Genomic DNA, 21,602 nt, shown 5'->3' on the forward strand with positions numbered 1-21,602 from the left:
GTAGGAGGGAGTTTAGTTTATTTTGCTTTCAGCTGACTTCAAAGTGAGAGCATTTATAGGAAACATAACAATAACAAAGAGGAATGCACCGTATTTTCTCCATAGAGCCTGCTTGTGCCCTTTAAAAAAAAATGATTTAGCGATAGCCATCTGAAAAGGTATCTCGTTCGTCAGTTGCACAAAACATTTGCCTTTCATTCGTGGGGCATGAAGTTCACTGATTGGCAATGTCATGGTGGATGTAAATGTAAATGTGTTTGAGCTTGTAAAGTGCACTGCTACCCGTCCATAGGTCTCCTGGCGCTGTATAACTCTGGGGAACCCGTCCTGGCTTTCCCTGTGGGATGGTCCCTTGCTGGGAGTCCCCAAGGTGGAGCCAGGCATCCCCGGAATTGGTGGGGCCGTTTTGGAGATTAGGCAAGCTAATGCCCAGAGTTGCCGAGTGGAACCCCTGATTAGAGTAAGCACCGAAGTGAGAATTATCGAGTCCGCTGACCAAGGTCCACGACCCTGCCGCGTCGGGAATTGAACCCTGGTCCCGGGCTGACTTCTGCTCTTGGGCCTGCCGCCTCTAACCAGTGAGCCACACTACTCCACTGGATGGAAGCATGAACGTTTTTAGAATCATTTTTGAAAACTTACAACAAAAAAATCTTGCACTGATTTAGTCTGATATACTAGTACTACTAAGATTAAACAGTTCATGCGCGTGAATGAAATACATTTTTGGAATTTTGCAGAGACTTTTTCATATTTAACACATTTTTTGCAAAATGTATTTACAATTGAAGGTGGCCCGAAGGTTAAGTGTGCTGGGCATCCTTGTTACTTGCTTTCTTTCACGCCGATTAACTTGTAAATAAAGGCTTGCTCGTTTTCAAAGAGGGACCGCATGCAAAGTCCATGAGGACGCTGCGGACCGCACAGATTTAGGCTGATGACTAGTACTACTTAGATGAAACGGTTCTGCATGTAAATAAAATAAATTTTTGGTATTTTTGCATAGACTTTTTTTATATTTAACACTTTTTTTTTGTGCAAAATTCCTCTTCATTGGTGAGTCTATTTAACTTGTGAAACTACCTTTTTAGGAACAAAGTATAAAACTGTATTTCAGTATTAGTTTCAGCCTAACAGACGGTGATCTTGGGAAATGTATGCTATTCATGGCCCATTAACTGTAAAGCACAGGATAAGATCTTTTCATAGGAAAAAGCCAACCACATTGTAACACTAAGACAATTTAAAAATGCCTGGTTTTCACTTTGATGTGTAAAGCATATGCTTTATGTGTGACATCTGTGACAACTCATTTTGGAGAGTTGGAGAAGTTTAACCCTTTCCATGCATCGCACGGCCCCCGGCCGTCCGGCGTCACGGTGGGCATGGGTGAATCGTGCATGCCTGGACTTTGAACGCAACGGGAGGGAATTCCACGCACGTACAAGGGGTTAAAACCACTTTTTGTGAAAGCTTTTGTGTTTATGTTTATCTACACAATACTTGTGTATTCCGTCTGCAACTGTGCGTTTTCAGAGCACATATGTTACTGGACATAAATGATTTCCTCATTTGTCCTTGCACGGACTTGAGTCATGATTTGAATGGTCCTGCATGTGCAGTGGTATAGGGACTTAAAGCTCTAGAACCCCCCCTGAAAATCTATTATTGCAATATTTTAATTCTAAACAAGCAGTCACAACTACAGTTACCTTGTAGGCACTAGGGTTATGATTTGAATGGTGCAGCGGCACAGGGGCCAAAAAGCTCTAGGAAACCCGTTGAAAAGCGATTATTGCTATATTTTACTACTAAACAAGCAGTCAGGAGTGCAGTTACCTTGTAGGCACTAGGGTCGTGATTTGAAGCAGGTGAAGCGGCACGGGGCCAAGAGGTCTAGGAAATCCACTGAACACCAATTATTGCTATATATTACTACTAAACAAGCAGTCAGGAGTGCAGTTACCTTGTAGGCACTAGGGTCGTGATGTGAAGCAGGTTAAGCGGCACGCGGCCAAGAGGTCTAGGAAATCCACTGAACACCAATTATTGCTATATATTACTACTAAACAAGCACTCAAAAGGGCAATTAACTTGCAAGTACTAGGGTCATGATTTGAATGGTGCAGCAGGTGCTGTGGCACAGGGGCCAAAAGGTCTAGAATCCACCGAATACTGATTGTTGTTATATATTACCACTAGCCCCAACTCTGAACCAGATATGGCTGATATATCCCCGCTTCCTAGCGACCATCTGGCGTCCCAGTGCTCCCTATGGCGCAGTGCGAGCTCCATCTCTGACCCTTCCTCTCTCCCCCTCACAGGCTTCCTCCCTCGGAGGCTTCCTCTTCCACTCACCTAGGGACACTGGCACACCGTAAAAGTGTATGGATCACCTTTTTTCACAGTACGGGCAGCTTTTATAAAAATCACTGAAAAGTTCTATACAGTATTTCAGCGCTTTATAAGGGCACCAGTTATATTACACAAAGACACTTTTTTAATGGCACTTGGGAGATAACATGATTAGCCAGGACCACAGGATGTTGGGCCAATGCCGATACTCAAACTCAGTTCCCCAAATCGGCAGCTCTTTCCGTTACTTCACATCTTTATTCTAGTCCTCTGCAACATGTTCAAAAAACATTGACAAAGACCGTAGATTTCGCAGAGGTGAAATCTATTGAGTTTGTCAATGCTTGTTCTTTAATTTACATATAATACGACCTCAAAATACCTACCTTCAGGATGTGCCCTGTATGAAAACTTTTACAACATTTAATTTGACAAACGTTTCGTCCAGATAGAAGAATAACAACCCAGGCCATGCAAAGGGTTAACAACCCAGACCATGTAAAGGGTGCACATAAGTGGCTTGCCTCTTAGTGCACTATTGGAATTGTCAGGGTATGCGGAAGCATGAACGATTCAAAATTTATGTATGAAAACATCCTTAAAAAAGAATAATACTTGCACTGATTTAGTCTGATGTACTACTAAGATGAAACCGTTCCGCGTGTAAATAAAATACATTTTTGAAGAGACTTTCATATTTTACATATTTGTTTCAGAATGTCTTTAAAAACCATCATGCACACTGAGTGTGCAAACCACTCCCCACCGCCCCTCGTGCCACCTGGCCAGCCCTGCCCTAACCCAGCCCAGAACCTATGAAAAATATAATGAGCATAACGACGTTATCATTTTATTTTCCTCTTCTGTGAGCAGTGGGGCGACGCTCCTCCACCTTGGCGGAGGAGCCGCCCCTGATGCCTGCTTTTGATGGGTGTTACTCTCTACCCATGCCTCTCTGTGCCCGCCCGTCCCGGCACACCCGTCCCATCTCTGCCCACCCAGTCATCTCAGCCTACCGAGACCAAGGAAAGCCAAGGCATGCACAAGAAGCAGAGCAGCTAGATGCATGGGCTTCAGGCCCCGCCCATCACCAACACCCCTGCATCGCATCCTGAGGCGCCCCCGCCACCTGCCCGCGCCCCCGCTGTTTCTAGAAGCGGACCTGGCGGCCATTCTTCTCATGCCTCACGCCCTGTCTGACAGAGCAAAGGCAGAGGCCTCATTAGTGCTGTGGTCTGGTGTAGAGGGGGCCAAGGGGATTTTGATTTGTTATCATGATCTGTGTATAATATTACAGGGTTTACTTCATTCTTAGGTTAAACAGACAAAGTGCTTCTGGGGCTATACCCTATAGATTATCATATGATTTAGGAAGAGTGCATAAGAGGAAAGGGACCTTGAGAGATGCAGATGGGTATGGTAGGGAAGGGCTGGGAGGAGAGAGGATTGAGAGGCCTAAAATGTAATGCACCCAAAAAATGCCCACATTTGTGATTAGTGACATTTTACATAACATTGCTCTGCCATACACACCTTCACCCTACCGATCAGTGTACCCTTCTCATGCACTCCACGTCACCTCTCTGGCAGGATTTCAGGTGCTGATTAATGCTTTTGTTGAATGGCTTCCTTAAAGATGCTCAGCTCACACATACTCCAGTACTCTAGCAGCTCCCCCTCTCGCCATCCTCTTCTGTTGCAGGATCTGGTCAACCTTGAGCCCAGAAGATTCACCCCCTGAGGCTCATCACATAGGCCAGTGATACTCAAAGTGCGACCTGGGGACTGCAGCACTGGGCTGCTGTTTATCCAACACAGCACTAACATTAAAAATGTTAAATAAATGGGCACGCATTTATTGAAATGCTGATTGAAATTAAAGAAAGGAAGTAACTTGGGTTTCCTGCACCGCTTAACTTTATGAACACTTCATTGTTAAAGATATCTTCCAGCAAACGTGAATAAATAAGATAGCCTCTTCAAAATTGAAAGTGTATTTCACTAGCATGCAGAACTGTTTCACCATAATACATTAGATTATATCAGTGAATTGAGAAGTCGTTTTTCTATTTTTTTTAATAAGTTTTCAAACATGAATTTAGAAACATTCCTGCTTCATCCTTAACCTGCCCCACTCACAGATAGTTTTAACAGTATATCCTTGAAGTAGTCACAAGAATTTACATAGGACATATGTCAATGCCAAGAGGTGCTCTTAAATAACTTATAGTGAATTTTATTACAGTATACAGTAGTTGTCTAAAGATGACGTTTATGCAAATGACCTCTGGCTGGTACTTAAGTATTTCATAGTGCTAGGGGGTCTGGGAGAAGTAGCAGCGTGTGTAGCATGTCATTTAAATAGCCCTTCTTTGTTTTGGCCATATGAATCAATCAGTCAAACATTTATAAAGTGTGGCAAATCGCCAGTGAGGGTTTTGAGGTCCTGGAGATATTGGCTGCTGCGTGGTGGTTTGATCATTCAAACATCCAGGTTTTGAGTTCTTTCCTGATTTGCTGGGAGCGAAGTTGCAGTTCTGAAGTCCATGTGGAGGTTGTTCCACGCCTTGGCTGCAAGGTACAAGAAGGAGTATCATCCGATGTTGGTTCAGAGGATCCATAGGGTGTCTGTGAGGGAGAGCGAATCAGAACAAAGGTGTCTGTCGGTTGGTGAAAGTCAGGCGTTTGCTGATGTTTGCTGGTCCTTCCTTGTGCAAGGCCTTGCACGCATGGGTCATCATCTTGAACTGGCATCTCTTCTAAATTGTCAGGCAGTGTAGTTTCTTGAGATGGGATGTGATGTGGGTCCTTCTGGGGAGGTACAGCATGAGTCTAGCCGCTGAGTTTTGTATTGTCTGGAGTCTCTTCAGGAGGCGTGCAGTGATTCCTACATTGAGTGTGTTTCGGTTGTCCAGTCTGCTTGAGAAGAGTACCTGCATGACGGTCCTTCTGGTGTTGACTGGCAGCCACCTGAAGATCTTGTGGAGCATGCGAATGGTGTGGAAGCAGGCAGATGAGACTTCGTTGACTTGTTTGTTCATGGATAGCTTGCTATCCAGGGTGATGCAGAGGTTGCGGGCGGGGTCGAGCGGGGTTGGCCACAAGTGTGTCGTTTCAAGGCGAAGTGTTGTTCTCAAAGGTGGAGACTTCCGTCTTGTCCGTATTGAATTTGAGACAATTGACCTTCATCCAGTCTATGAAGTTTATTATGCATCTGTGGAAGTTGGCTTGGGTGGTGGAGGGGTCTTCGGATAGTGCGAGGATGAGCTGGGTGTTGTCGGCGTTGGGTATGATGTCGAGTCTGTTCGATCTGACGATGTCAGCCAGGGGGGGTCATGTAGGTGTTGAAGAGGGTGGGGCAGAGGAAAATTCCTTGGGGGACTCCGCAGATGATCTTCTTGGGCTCTGAGGTGAACTGTGGGAGATGGATCCGTTGAGTTCTGCCGGTGAGGTACGAGGCAATCCACATGTGGGCATCTTCCAGGAGCCTGATGTGGTGAAGTCTGTTAATCAAGATTTGGTGGGAGATGGTGTCAAATGTAGTGGACAGGTCCAGGAGGATAAGAGCTGCCATTTCTCCACGGTCCAGGAGGGCTCTGATGTCATCAGTGGCTGCGATCAGGGCTGTCTTGGTGCTGGGGTTAACTTATCATCCGGATTAAGAGGGGTCCCGGAGGTTGTGGTCTTCTAGGTGTTGGGTGAGTTGCTGGTTGGGTTGGATTCTGTCCCACAGACTCTTCAAGGCTCCACAATACAGGTAATGGTTTGGCAGTTCTCCCGAGGTCTGACCTGCCTTCTGTGCAATTTGTAAGACTGCAATCCCTTGTGAAGCTGCTTGAATCGGGCCCCTGTGCACTGCTTCTGTCTGCCATTGCCAAGGCTTGTTGACTTTCCAGTCCGAAGATCTTTGAGCACCAATAAGCCCCAGCCTCAAACATCACACAGCTGCAAAAGCGACGTCCTCACTCCGTCTCTTGTGATGTGGACTTCCATCTTCCACGTGCTTCTGAGGCATGCCTGTGACTCCCTGTCCCTGCTGCCAGAGGGTCGTCCTGGTGTCTCCATTGATTCCTCCTGGCTCTCCTGCTTGCTGAGGGCCGGCCCTGACTTACCTCTGGCGGGTGAACCCCTTAGACCTCGCTTGTCTAATACTAAGCATTTCTTCATGCTGTATGTCTGCTGCGTTTGCCAAGGCTGGTTGTTGGCCCTTCTGGTCACTGACCCTTCTGCAATTCTTCGAACGTTGTGGAACAGCTTGTGGATGCTCTAGTGATCCAACATCATTACCTGGTCTCCACAGCTGCAACTCCAGGACCTCCATCCTACCGTGAAGTACCCCTGCGCATGGGGGGCATTGTGCTCTTGCACTTCCTGGTCGACTCCGGGTGGGTTGGATTCTGTCTCCTCTCTCCTCGGGTGCTCCTCATCCGGAATCCATGCCTGGGTTCCACCGACCTGGTCCATGGATTACGGTAGCAGCTGGACATCCGAAGATCCCCATTGACTCTAACGGGCGGTTCCAACACCACTTCACACCTATGCACCCGGGCTCCCTGGTGTAGGTGTAGGTATCCTGCTTCTTTGGGTATCTATGAGTGGGGTGCTCTCCAACCTTTCTTGCCCCAACGGGTTTCCTCAGGGTCCTCTGGTTAAGAGTCCTGAATCTGCGACTTTCCTATGTTATCCCATGGACACTGATCCTGGGTGCGACCTTCGCACACGGGAGCCTAGAGACTGTGGTGGTTCTGTGCTTCCCCTGATCTCCAGATACTTTAGTGTTGGTCTCATTTGGATACTCACCTCACTTTCCACTTACTTAGTACATGGTTTGCCCACCTCCCCATAGGGGCCCATGTGTTTTATGTGCTTTTCTATACTGTTTTGAAGTACATTTTTTTGTTTATTGATATCTCTGGGTAGGAGGTATACCAAAGTAGTATTAGTATTGATGTGTAATAAATACAACAGTATTTTTCTCCCACTAGTGTGGTCCTTTTTTGTGTAACGTTAACTGACTGACTGCACCCACTTTACACCCTTATGATAAGCCTTAGCTGCTCTCCACAACTACCCCTTCAGAGCTTTGGTTATCAGGGACCTCTTACACTATCACTAAGGGTTGCCTGGACTCAGTGCAGGGTGTGTCACCAATAGGTGTACACCATATACTGAGCCAGCCTCTACATCCATTAGTATGGTCCGTTTGTTTGGGATGTTGTGCAGTGGATGGTGTCCCTGTAAATGACGATTCCACCACCGTGTTTGTTAGTTTGGTTCTGGCGCATTAATTTGTAGCCTTCGGGGATGGCGATGTCTGGTGTGGAGGCAGGGTTTAGCCAAGTTTCTGTGAGGAAGATGACGTCCGGGGGGGAAGGATGAAATCGTATCCCAGACCTCTGTGGCGTGTTTGCCGAATGATCATGCGTTGAGTAGGATTCACTGGAGATGTCGTGGCGGCCGTGGTCGACGTTGTGGCTGCTTTTGCGGTGTCTCTGGTGCTGTTGGATGCTTTGGTGCTGAAGGTGAGGTCTGCAGGAGAGCGGTCCTTCGGTGGTACGCGGAGATGTTCGGCAGGGGAAACAATCTTTACATTGCGGTCATTACACCACGATGCCTTTACAACGTGGTTGTTATAACGCGATGCCATTACTATGCAAGTTATTACATCGACTTGCAGTAGATGGCACTCTAACATATGGAATAGTATAATTTACTATTCCAACACCTTCCCTACTGTTGCATAGGCTGGAGTCGGAATAGTTAATTATACATTTCTAATGTTACGGCGCCATCTACTGCGAAACGATGTAATGATTTGCATAGTAATGGCATCACGTTGTAACAACGCGGTCGTTGTAACGACTGCGTTGTTACATACCGTGTAGTAAAAGCGCACGTGTTGTAACGTGCTATATTCATTTGGCAGCAGTGGTTGTGGTGCGTCTGGGGTCCAGGGCTCGGAGTTCTGTAGCGGTGTCGCTTCGTGGGGCGGAAGAGCCAGGCGTCCGGGCACTGTGTATGGTCCAGGCACAGACAGGATTACCTATGGCACGCCTGCGCAGCAGCCTCCATAAACCGTCCTGGGAGGAGGATGAAACTCTTTCTTACGCGAAAGTCCGCTGAACACCGTTAGGTAAATATTTAAAGCTGGGGGCTGAGTGAATAGACAAACCTAGGAGGTAAATGTCAGCCATTTTAAATGAGATCCTCCATCCCCTTGGCAGCAGGAGCCGTCCCAGCACACACATTTTATATGTGATACCTACGCCCCTCCCTCCATCCCGCAGCTGGAGCCCTCACAGCACACACATTGTACACACATTTTATATGTGATACCTACGCCCCTCCCTCCATCCCGCAGCTGGAGCCCTCCCAGCACACACATTGTACACACATTTTATATGTGATACCTACGCCCCTCCCTCCATCCCGCAGCTGGAGCCCTCACAGCACACACATTGTACACACATTTTATATGTGATACCTACGCCCCTCCCTCCATCCCGCAGCTGGAGCCCTCCCAGCACACACATTGTACACACATTTTATATGTGATACCTACGCCCCTCCCTCCATCCCGCAGCTGGAGCCCTCCCAGCACACACATTGTACACACATTTTATATGTGATACCTACGCCCCTCCCTCCATCCCGCAGCTGGAGCCCTCACAGCACACACATTGTACACACATTTTATATGTGATACCTACGCCCCTCCCTCCATCCCGCAGCTGGAGCCCTCACAGCACACACATTGTACACACATTTTATATGTGATACCTACGCCCCTCCCTCCATCCCGCAGCTGGAGCCCTCACAGCACACACATTGTACACACATTTTATATGTGATACCTACGCCCCTCCCTCCATCCCGCAGCTGGAGCCCTCACAGCACACACATTGTACACACATTTTATATGTGATACCTACGCCCCTCCCTCCATCCCGCAGCTGGAGCCCTCACAGCACACACATTGTACACACATTTTATATGTGATACCTACGCCCCTCCCTCCATCCCGCAGCTGGAGCCCTCACAGCACACACATTGTACACACATTTTATATGTGATACCTACGCCCCTCCCTCCATCCCGCAGCTGGAGCCCTCCCAGCACACACATTGTACACACATTTTATATGTGATACCTACGCCCCTCCCTCCATCCCGCAGCTGGAGCCCTCACAGCGCACACATTGTACACACATTTTATATGTGATACCTACGCCCCTCCCTCCATCCCGCAGCTGGAGCCCTCACAGCGCACACATTGTACACACATTTTATATGTGATACCTACGCCCCTCCCTCCATCCCGCAGCTGGAGCCCTCACAGCACACACATTGTACACACATTTTATATGTGATACCTACGCCCCTCCCTCCATCCCGCAGCTGGAGCCCTCACAGCACACACATTGTACACACATTTTATATGTGATACCTACGCCCCTCCCTCCATCCCGCAGCTGGAGCCCTCACAGCACACACATTGTACACACATTTTATATGTGATACCTACGCCCCTCCCTCCATCCCGCAGCTGGAGCCCTCACAGCACACACATTGTACACACATTTTATATGTGATACCTACGCCCCTCCCTCCATCCCGCAGCTGGAGCCCTCACAGCACACACATTGTACACACATTTTATATGTGATACCTACGCCCCTCCCTCCATCCCGCAGCTGGAGCCCTCACAGCACACACATTGTACACACATTTTATATGTGATACCTACGCCCCTCCCTCCATCCCGCAGCTGGAGCCCTCCCAGCGCACACATTGTACACACATTTTATATGTGATACCTACGCCCCTCCCTCCATCCCGCAGCTGGAGCCCTCCCAGCGCACACATTGTACACACATTTTATATGTGATACCTACGCCCCTCCCTCCATCCCGCAGCTGGAGCCCTCACAGCGCACACATTGTACACACATTTTATATGTGATACCTACGCCCCTCCCTCCATCCCGCAGCTGGAGCCCTCACAGCGCACACATTGTACACACATTTTATATGTGATACCTACGCCCCTCCCTCCATCCCGCAGCTGGAGCCCTCACAGCGCACACATTGTACACACATTTTATATGTGATACCTACGCCCCTCCCTCCATTCCGCAGCTGGAGCCCTCAGAGCGCACACATTGTACACACATTTTATATGTGATACCTACGCCCCTCCCTCCATCCCGCAGCTGGAGCCCTCACAGCGCACACATTGTACACACATTTTATATGTGATACCTACGCCCCTCCCTCCATCCCGCAGCTGGAGCCCTCACAGCACACACATTGTACACACATTTTATATGTGATACCTACGCCCCTCCCTCCATCCCGCAGCTGGAGCCCTCCCAGCACACACATTGTACACACATTTTATATGTGATACCTACGCCCCTCCCTCCATCCCGCAGCTGGAGCCCTCCCAGCACACACATTGTACACACATTTTATATGTGATACCTACGCCCCTCCCTCCATCCCGCAGCTGGAGCCCTCACAGCACACACATTGTACACACATTTTATATGTGATACCTACGCCCCTCCCTCCATCCCGCAGCTGGAGCCCTCACAGCACACACATTGTACACACATTTTATATGTGATACCTACGCCCCTCCCTCCATCCCGCAGCTGGAGCCCTCACAGCACACACATTGTACACACATTTTATATGTGATACCTACGCCCCTCCCTCCATCCCGCAGCTGGAGCCCTCCCAGCACACACATTGTACACACATTTTATATGTGATACCTACGCCCCTCCCTCCATCCCGCAGCTGGAGCCCTCACAGCACACACATTGTACACACATTTTATATGTGATACCTACGCCCCTCCCTCCATCCCGCAGCTGGAGCCCTCCCAGCACACACATTGTACACACATTTTATATGTGATACCTACGCCCCTCCCTCCATCCCGCAGCTGGAGCCCTCCCAGCACACACATTGTACACACATTTTATATGTGATACCTACGCCCCTCCCTCCATCCCGCAGCTGGAGCCCTCCCAGCACACACATTGTACACACATTTTATATGTGATACCTACGCCCCTCCCTCCATCCCGCAGCTGGAGCCCTCCCAGCACACACATTGTACACACATTTTATATGTGATACCTACGCCCCTCCCTCCATCCCGCAGCTGGAGCCCTCCCAGCACACACATTGTACACACATTTTATATGTGATACCTACGCCCCTCCCTCCATCCCGCAGCTGGAGCCCTCCCAGCACACACATTGTACACACATTTTATATGTGATACCTACGCCCCTCCCTCCATCCCGCAGCTGGAGCCCTCCCAGCACACACATTGTACACACATTTTATATGTGATACCTACGCCCCTCCCTCCATCCCGCAGCTGGAGCCCTCCCAGCGCACACATTGTACACACATTTTATATGTGATACCTACGCCCCTCCCTCCATCCCGCAGCTGGAGCCCTCACAGCACACACATTGTACACACATTTTATATGTGATACCTACGCCCCTCCCTCCATCCCGCAGCTGGAGCCCTCACAGCACACACATTGTACACACATTTTATATGTGATACCTACGCCCCTCCCTCCATCCCGCAGCTGGAGCCCTCACAGCACACACATTGTACACACATTTTATATGTGATACCTACGCCCCTCCCTCCATCCCGCAGCTGGAGCCCTCACAGCGCACACATTGTACACACATTTTATATGTGATACCTACGCCCCTCCCTCCATCCCGCAGCTGGAGCCCTCCCAGCACACACATTGTACACACATTTTATATGTGATACCTACGCCCCTCCCTCCATCCCGCAGCTGGAGCCCTCACAGCACACACATTGTACACACATTTTATATGTGATACCTACGCCCCTCCCTCCATCCCGCAGCTGGAGCCCTCCCAGCGCACACATTTTAGGATTGGATTGCCATGGATCCTACTGTTGGGTACAGGTACAAGCCAGTACTCTGTACTCATCCAACAAAACCACGTCAAGGGAAAAAAGTTAGTGATTAATAAGGTGGACGTGGATAGCTGGGGCCGTGGGAGTAAGGTATGTCCTGTAAAAGAAGTTAAACTGGTTCAGTTTAAAGCGGGCGGTGTTGGCTAAACGTTATATTTAATACAAACCATACGCCATTCCGCCCCGGGCGGCCACCGCACAGGCTGAGTCCCACGGGACCCTAAACTGTCATTTGAATTGTGGCCCATCTTCCCTTCCTGCTTTGTGTAGTAGATTCCACTAGTCCGTGAGAGAAGCCCTTTCCGGTCAGTGGCCACCTTTGGCAGCGTGACGTGTATTAAACACTGCCCTTCTTTGTACTCCGGTTTCCTCAAAAGAGTGGACGCTGACCCCAGCATCAACAGACGCCCTAAGGCCATCTTATTACAGGCCTTCTTCCTGAAGCCCCCACAGGGGAATCTATGGCTCCATAGCGATTGGTCCTTTTAAGTGTTCTCATTAAGCCTGTGTTCCACCAGCGAAGGGTATAATTTTAGCTCGAATAACCACCTTCAGGGCACCCCACGGCGCGTGTCCTGTCCTTGAGTTGTAGGGGTATGGAGAAGGACTTTCAACTCTACTACTTGTCACATCTGCATAGTATAGCTTGGGTTTGGCTCACCTTCCGGTGCTTCCTGTATTACACACCGCACCGTGGTGAAGGTCTGCGGCTACCATCCAGACAGATGTATACCCAAGCCCTGCGTTCACAAGCCGTCAACAGGGTGCTCTGATTGGTCCCTCCCGATTCAGCAATACACTCGCGCCTCATTTCTATCAAACTCGGTTTGGACTGACGGTCGACCAACAATGCAGCCTTACAGGCGAACTACTGGGAATGTTCGTGAATAGGCGGGGGTGCAGGCCTCCGCGCGCACCTTTCTCACGTTTTTGTCCGAAAGGCCCAGAGAGAGGAGTTTGCTATGATGGCATTGTAAATGGTGAGGGACTCTCCCTACGCCCCCTTCCAAAGTACTTCTCTTGAAATTTAATGTGATAATTGGGCCCTCTAGTTCTTTGCTTGTCCTACGGTTGACGCTGACTTTACAGACATCTACCACCTGGTGGCGCCCGCACGCCACGTTCAAGCTGTACAAGAAAATATTGATTGTATTTTAGCAATTGGCTAGCTGCAGGTTGTTCGGTAAGCTGGTTTTCCAGGACTCACCCCTTGTAATAAAGTAAGTATTGTATACGTCTTTCAACGCATGCAGGTCCCCTTCATTTCAAGGGATGAAGTGTTCGCACATTTTAATACAAAAGTGAAGCTTTGTCACTCTAGGTTTGCTCAAATGCAGACCCTTTTAAAGCGTTTTGTTGGATCCTTTTTGGGAAAACCTTGGATTTATTTTACATTTCCTGCTAACTCAAACCCTCGTGATGATAAACATGCTTAGCTAATGCTAGTAGATATTGAACTTTCAGAAATGGGGCACGCAAAATCTCCCAAAAGCTCACGCTGCCTTGCGTCCGCCAGGAAATGAAACGGCTTGAAGCATTGATGAATCCGTTTGTTTTGCGCTGGAAACTCGACTCATTTTGGTCTTGTATCAACAATTTTTTTGTCGTAATTCACTTTCTAGCCAGCGTGTTCCCCCTACTGTGGGAAAGACATGGTACACTCGGCTTGCTGGATGTATAATGGACGAAATGTATACTTTTAGAATAAGACACCTGTACATAACGTTTGTAATTGTAACTTTAATTAGTGGGAATATATCATTTCGATTACATTCCTCTTTGTGTTTGGCATTATTGTGGCAATAATGAAAATGAACGCCGTTCTGGCGATCATCACCGCTCCACCAACTGAAATCTGACCTTTTAGGTCTTGCCTACATAGGGCTTGCGCTGTGCTTTAGAAAACAATTGTTTTTAATATAAACTTAAAAGGGACTTTCATCCCGCCTCCTCTCTCTCCTGGCTTCTCATTGGTTCCTGTGCGTGCCACTTACCCTTCCTTCATTTTTATTGGCTGTAGCATATTTTCCTGCATTTACCAATGTTTGTTCCTCGTCTGCTTCTCTTTTAGTTTCCCGCCACCTAAATACTGTTAACATCCGCTTTGGTGAAACTATATTTTCATAATGGTTTGCCTTTTACTCTTGCAGCACACGTATTTTATCACCCGGAGAGATTAACCCGTTCGCTGCTTCTGTTGGCCAAAGGCTGTCGCGAGAACTACCTGGCTATTGCTGCGCACATCCGTTGGCCGACGGCCCCCGCCCACTCTTTCAGACTGCCACACCGCGGCTGAATTCGCGCAGCGTTTAAGAGATTTGCATAGAATCACAGGCTGTTGCGCGGTGCAGCCGAGACTTGAATGGGATCCCCAGCTCTTGAGTCAGCATCTTTGGCCGCTGCACCACATCCTCCCCACTCCTGTGCTATCTGTCGGGGAGCTCTTTCCTTCTCCTGGATGATGATTGATATAAACAGATCTTTATTCATTACATAGGTGAAACTAATGCATTACCAATGCTTGTTCTCCTTCTCTTGTCGCTCCGTCCCTCTTTCTATTTCTACAATTCTCTCCAGGCTTCTCCAACGAGTACCTTGTGAGATACAGGTAGCTCTTCAGCTACCTATAAGTGGCTCTCATGTGTTCACCTCATCCTATTAAATTAGAAGCTTTTGTTTGGTTCAGGTAATGAATGTATACCAAAATTGCAAAGTCTATATTCAAGATGAAAATGCCTACGGTTTCGGAGTTTTTGAGCTGATGTGGTCAAATTTCCAAAATATAGTTAAAGCTGATATTTGCGTGTAAAACTTGTGGCTTTGGAGAGATTCATTATTAATATGATGGCCATGGTATCAATGGCATTGCAGTTATGGCTTTTATGTATTACATATCTACAGGTATTCTATATGGACAAAGCCTTTTTTTACATTATAGTTGGCAACTATGCCTGATGAACTGAAGTGACCACTGCGTGTGTCTTATTTGGTGGCACTAATGTAATCGTGTCTATTGTAGTAGCTCAGGATGATTTTAATTTAACATAATCAGCTCCTATAACAGAAAAGGTTGGAGATGGTTAGCTATGGTTTTATAGTGAGGTAAAGGGAAAATGTAGAGACGGGGAGTCAGAAAAGTAGGGAGAGAGTGGGATACACAGAGGTGTCAGGCAGAGAGAGGATAAGGTGGAAAGACATGCAAGTTCGCGTTACAGGAAGACAGTTGAAGAACTAAGGTAGTGAGTGAAGTTTAGAGAAATACAAGGTAGAGAAAATTATGAGGTAGAAGAGCAAAACAAAAAGGGAGGTGTAGCCATGTAGGTCAGCTGAAGAGAGCAGCGAAGCAGCGCGAAAGGCAGAGAGGGGGGCGAAGGGAAGAAAGGTGAGGTTTACAGGGAACAGTAGTAAAGTAGAGAGTCAAAGGTGAGGGAGAGAAAGAAAGGGGAGTTTGAGACTGAAGCAGACAGAATGAGGCATAGAGAGCAGCAAGAGAGATAGTCAGATGAGGCAGAGAGATGTATAAAGAGAATTAGAGAGGGGTAAGATAAAATGAGTTGGAAAGCGGCAGAGAGATGAGAGTGGAGGTATTTACAAAGAACAAGTGATTGTGCTAGAGAAATGTAAGAAAGGAGTATGGTAGTAAGAAGTGAAGTAGGGGAGACAAAGGTAGAACAAGAGGGCTAAGGATGGAGCCCAAAATAGAGCAGTGAGGTGAAGAGAGACATGAGGTTTAGAGAGAGATTAAGTAGATGAAGGAGAGGTACAGGGTGGCCAAATGGACCAGTGAGGTGCGCGGAGAGGAGTGAGTTCGAGCACAGCTGTAGAGAAGTAAAAGTAGGCACAAAGGGACAGAGTAGAAAGTATCTTCATTGCTTTCATGGTGGCCTTCAAAAATGGCCCTTGGCCCATTGCCCTCTTTGCTCGGGTCTTGAAGCTGCTTTGTTTCAGTGGAAGATCCTAGCAAACATATCACTGCATATTTCATTTGGAAGAAAAAACAGATGTGTTTTTAAGTATCCATGTGAAACTTGTTCCAGTTGACGGCACTTGGGTGCACTACTAGGGAGAAGTTCAAGAGGAGTGCACTTTCTGTAGCACATGCTGTGAATGTACTGGAGTGCACTCTAGAGGGAAGCCGGTTAGTGAAGACTTCAAATATGAAACCTCCACCATTATACGTTATTGGCTTTTGTATAGCGCATCGTCTGCCATTAGTGCAGCTTCATAGCTCTGTTGATGTCTGGGCTGCCGCCTATCCAGACCCGTGTTCCCTTCAGAGTCTCCGTAGTCTGTGACGTCATGTATAGTGCATTCTGGTCCATGCACTGTGTGCCGCGTCTTGCTTGCAGTTGGATCATCTCTGGCTTGTTGGATAGTTTGGAGGTGGTTATATACATTGGTACCCCCCTGCCTCTCCAGTGAGGAGGGTTTGTGATGGATGCTGAAGTAATGCTTAGACAAATACTGCCCGCCTCTACGATGTGTCTCAGGTTTTCAAGGAGCTACTACAGTTCCCAAACTTCAACTTCATGAGACTGGATCTGGGAGCTAAAGGCGGAAAAATGTGGCAGCTCTTAGACTCGTACTGTTTTAGACAAGACTCTGGCTAAACCTGTCTTTCAGCAGAGACTCATGTACGTAATAGATCCATATGATGCTGCTGGCTCATGTCTGCCAATCATTGTTACAGATAATACTTCATACAGTATTGATCCAGCGTGTCACCAATAATTGATCAGGGATCAATACTCAATAACCTCATACTACAATGGCCCCAACACATTCACCCAGAATCCCTGATGCACTGGGCTCAATTTATATGTACGTTCAATTATTTTCTTTCATAGATTCAAATGAGACGTAGTAACTAACTTTTACACCAACTTTCCTTCCATTTGGTCGATGGACCAATTAGTTGAATAGTTGATGGCAGTGATAATACTAACTAACCAATCACTTAGTCAATAAAATGATCACAGGAACTCGGGAAAGTTAATAAGGCTTTATCTTAATAAAGTTTGAAAATGCTCAATGCATACCGTCACAAATGCAAACAATGAATTCACAAAGGGAGAGAAAAACATGCAACATCAAAATGAATACAAACTCATCTCAATTAATGACGTTTATGCAATGAAGGAGTGGATAGATTAAGAGACAAAACTTTCAGCAAAATTCAAATGTGAAACAAAATGCACCTATCGGCGGGAATAGATGAAGAGACAATAGTTTCATCTAAATAATACATATCAATATATCATTGGCGGAGTGGATAGGTGAAGAGACAAACGTTTCAGAGACAAAATACATTTTTCAGTACATTTTTTAGAACAAGTTAGACTAAATACAAACCTAACGGTCTGTAGAAAACTACTCCCTTGGCCTAGGAGATAGTGGGGGTTCCCCGAATATAGAATCAGGGAACAAAGATAAAGGACAGGAGCAGGACAGGTCAGGAACAGCTAGGCCTCTCTGCAAACCGACGGACAACGATGCATCTCCCCTCTTTCTTTCCTGCAAACCTAAGCCTAAACCACACCCCTAAAGGCACCCCAATTATACCCTAAAATCTTCATGCCCATCCCTCCTAAACTGAAACATTAATTAAATCTAAGCAGATGATTGGTGGGTTTTGGAGGTGGTGTTGTCACACCACTGTGACTTCACCTACGATTCAGCTAATTTATTATTCTACATTCTTTTACCGGGTTTGGTTCTCAGCTCGTTCCCACGATTCTAGACATGTTACATTTAGACAGTCTTTTATTCATAATTTAACATTATCCGTAGAACATGTCTCCGGTCTTACGACTTGGTCATCATTTTGTCAGTCAGTCATCATTTTGTCCTTCAACTCGTTCATTTTTTCTGCGGTGCACAGCAGGTCTGTCTTGCCTCTGACAGCTCTGATTCACTCCTCACCTTACCCCTCCCACTTTAGCCAACTTAAGACAACATGGAGTTTCATCCAGCACACTAAAGCAAATGATTTTTTTCTCTCTCCTTTCCCCTTTTACAACGTCATGCGGCGGGTGGGTGTTGTCTTATTTTTTTTTTTGTCACTATGTTTGCGCCGCCATTTTTTCACAGAGCTGGGGCGGGTGGGTTATATACAAGATGCTCGTTTCGCTCTTGCTCATTACCCCTGCATCCCTCTCCACGATTTTCTCTTCTTCCACAAACACATACATGGGCCGACATGGGGGAATTTGGGGGTCACCTTTGGTCTGTTCTACTGCGATAATTAACCCTTTGCATCCTGGGGGCGGCGGGTCAGCACACTTCAGCCACGAAGGCTCTCTTGCACTGACTGCAGTTTGTCCGACCACATGTGCACATCGGCCTACTCAGAAGTTACTTCATTCTCTGGGCTGGGGGGCAACACGTTATTTGCCAATGCTTTTTACTGTCTGTTCTTTATTCTTTTTACTTGTAACCATCCTTCTGGCCCTCCGCGAAACCGGAAGTCAGGCATCTTCTGCGGGGACGGGGGTGGGGCCTGCAATCCGGCAGGAAGTCCCGCCCGCCGGCCCGAGGAAGAGGAAGTGTGGCCTGTTGCGGGGCTCCCGTGTGCTGAGGGATCCCCGGGAACGGAGGCAGCCTGGAACCTCGCCGGCTGCAGAGTCTGCAGCGTGAGCTGTGCTGCGGGGCTCCCATGCGTAGAGGAGAGCCCCGCGATGGCACCAGACAGGAGAGAAAGCATTGCAGGTGAGCGGGGAGGACGGGAGCCTACCCCGCCTCACCCAGCATGGCGGTGAAGCCCCGGGCCCCAGGAGGGAAGACCTGCTGCTGAGTCCCGGTAAGTGGGGCTCGAGTCTTGTGCTCATGTGCTCTTGTGTCTTGAGAGGCTGGTTCGCATTGCTCTCGTGTGTATGTGCCCTTGCATCCGTGGCTGCACCCGTGCACCCCACACAAAGGAAGCACGTGGCATGCTGCAGGTTTCATCCTTCTCATGCCCTCTGTAGCCCGTCACCGAGCCTCGGACGTGGTTCTACCACCAAGTGGAAGGACAGCTGGGGGAGGGTGTAAGCAACAGGGGTAAAGCTGTGACGTCTGTGGATGGAGGGCATGACACCGATGGGCAGAGTGCCTAGGGTCAGGAGCGCATGTCCGCAGTCCATGTAGGCATGTTCTAAACATGGGCCTGCTGCTGGAGTCCGCGCTTTCATGTGCAGGTGCAGCGTGCATATATGTCTGCTGTCAGGTCATGCCACCGAGGTCAAAAGTGGCATGCCTATATCCCTGGCGCTGAGGGCCTCGTCCAGTCACATAAAATTACAGTAAGTCAACCTTACTTGAAAGCAGGGCTGGGGAGGACAGCCCTCCGGAACATATTGAAAACTAGGCACCACGTACTGCTAATTCTGGACTTCAGGACCCTTTGGAAACACAGTGTGTCTGGGAATAAGGGATGTCGCCTGTGTCAGTACCTTACAGAATCAGCAGGGCACATTATTTGCTGCTGCCCTGTGTTGCTGGGTCAAAGGCGACTATATCTAAGGTCTCTGTTCTTGCAAAACCAGGTGAGAATGCGCAAAGAGGCTCTAAAACTCACCTGTACCATCACGAAGCCCACGGCCCTCGCACGACTTGGCAAGTTCCAGCAGAAGCAAAAAGTCCATAACTCACAAGGCGAAGCTCACTAAGGACTATGGGAATTCAAGTGGAGGGGCATCAAACTGGTTACCACAAGCTTAGCTACGTATGATGCACCTCTGACTGGCCTGCATGAAGGACAGATTACCTGAAGGGCCTGCACATGGTCGAGAATTTCCACCAAGCTCCTCACAATACTTTTGGCAAAGCCCCTTCTCACCAAATCAGTCCAACACCTCACAGGGCGCGCGTTGGCGCACACCTGCATGTGTGTGGCTCTGTGTGTGTGTGGCTCTGTGTGTGTGTGTGTGGCTCTGTGTGTGTGTGTGGCTCTGTGTGTATGTGGGTGTGCCTCTGTGTGTGGGTGTGGCTCTGTGTGGGTGTGGCTCTGTGTGTGTTTTTGAAACATAAATAAAACGCGATATTTACAATGTCAATAGCTCAAACTTGTGTAAATACTTGAGATTTGCGAGAGATTAAGCTATTGGCATTGTAAATGACAATGCCATTTATTCATCTGTTTTGAAAACCAAAACATAAATAAAAATGTTGTCATTTGCAATGCCAAAAGCTCTAACGTTTGCAAAGGCGAAACCGTTGCATTGTAAATGCTTGTTAATTATGTGATCATGAAACCTTCACTGTTTACCACCCACCTTGATATTATTCCCCATTAATGTTACCTAGCATAAGCTTGGTGCAAAAGCGGCATCATTTATTATTTCAAAGCAGGATGCATCATGCAACTACTGATGCACATGCGGCCTAGTCATGCAACATTTCTCGTTTCTTTCAACCACAATATTATTACAGTTTTAACTCTTTCATATATTATTTACGTGTTAGTTCATGCATGTGCAAAGCAGTTTGCCCAGTGTTTATGTTGGGTGTACGTTAGTTTTCTATAACTACTTATTGTTAGTATACATTATAGGGGTATTAATTCGAGCAGGATTCTTTTTTTGCGAAACCCTGCTCCATCACAGTATTAGCAAATAATATATTGTAATGAATTGGGACCTGCTTAAATTGATCATAAAATTTACTGGGCATAGAAAATGATCTTGACAAGATGCCCCCCCAACATCTGAGGAATGTATATTTAAGATCTGAATAGTGATTATCACATCATAGATGCAGGTAGTGAAAGAAGCGACAACTGCCTTTGTAACCCGATAGCCATTTAAATAACAATGAAGAAGATGTCCATGTGTCTTTCCTGAGCCCCTCTTTCGAAGCATTAAGACATTATTAACTGAAACCCGTGTTATTGGAAGAGGTTGTGCGGATCAGGGAGGACGCCCTCTGAATTCGTAAATAAGCAGAGAGGGAAAGGTGCCACACGTGGCCTGGATGCTTTGTAACGAGAATAAAGGCGGGTTTTCCAAGAACAGGCAATTTATAAGGGGCTAATTGAGGATTCTATACTCGCAAGAGTAAATCGTGATGGGCAAGTTTTCTCGGTTTGAGTCTGTGCTTTTAATGATGCCAAAAACTGCCTATGAAACTTGTAGTGGCGCAGGTGCTGTGAGGGATAACTGATTAACAGTGATGTATTCTATTTTATGAACATTTTGGTTGGAATGGTATTCTATGTTTTAAGGAAATAAGCACGTAGGCTGGCTACCAGTGAGATGAAAAGTGTTGCAGAGTGTGTTCCAAT

At 47.4% G+C, this 21,602-nt stretch overlaps 1 protein-coding gene across 1 annotated transcript in view; it reads left to right on the top strand.

Annotated features, from left to right (window-relative positions):
- Positions 1-21,602, top strand: part of ITFG2 (integrin alpha FG-GAP repeat containing 2) — a 706,948-nt gene that overhangs the window by 125,046 nt on the left and 560,300 nt on the right. The gene's annotated exons all lie outside the window — the stretch shown is intronic.

Source organism: Lissotriton helveticus, chromosome 1_1, assembly GCF_964261635.1.
Source record: "Lissotriton helveticus chromosome 1_1, aLisHel1.1, whole genome shotgun sequence".
Classification (NCBI taxonomy): Eukaryota; Metazoa; Chordata; class Amphibia; order Caudata; family Salamandridae; genus Lissotriton; species Lissotriton helveticus.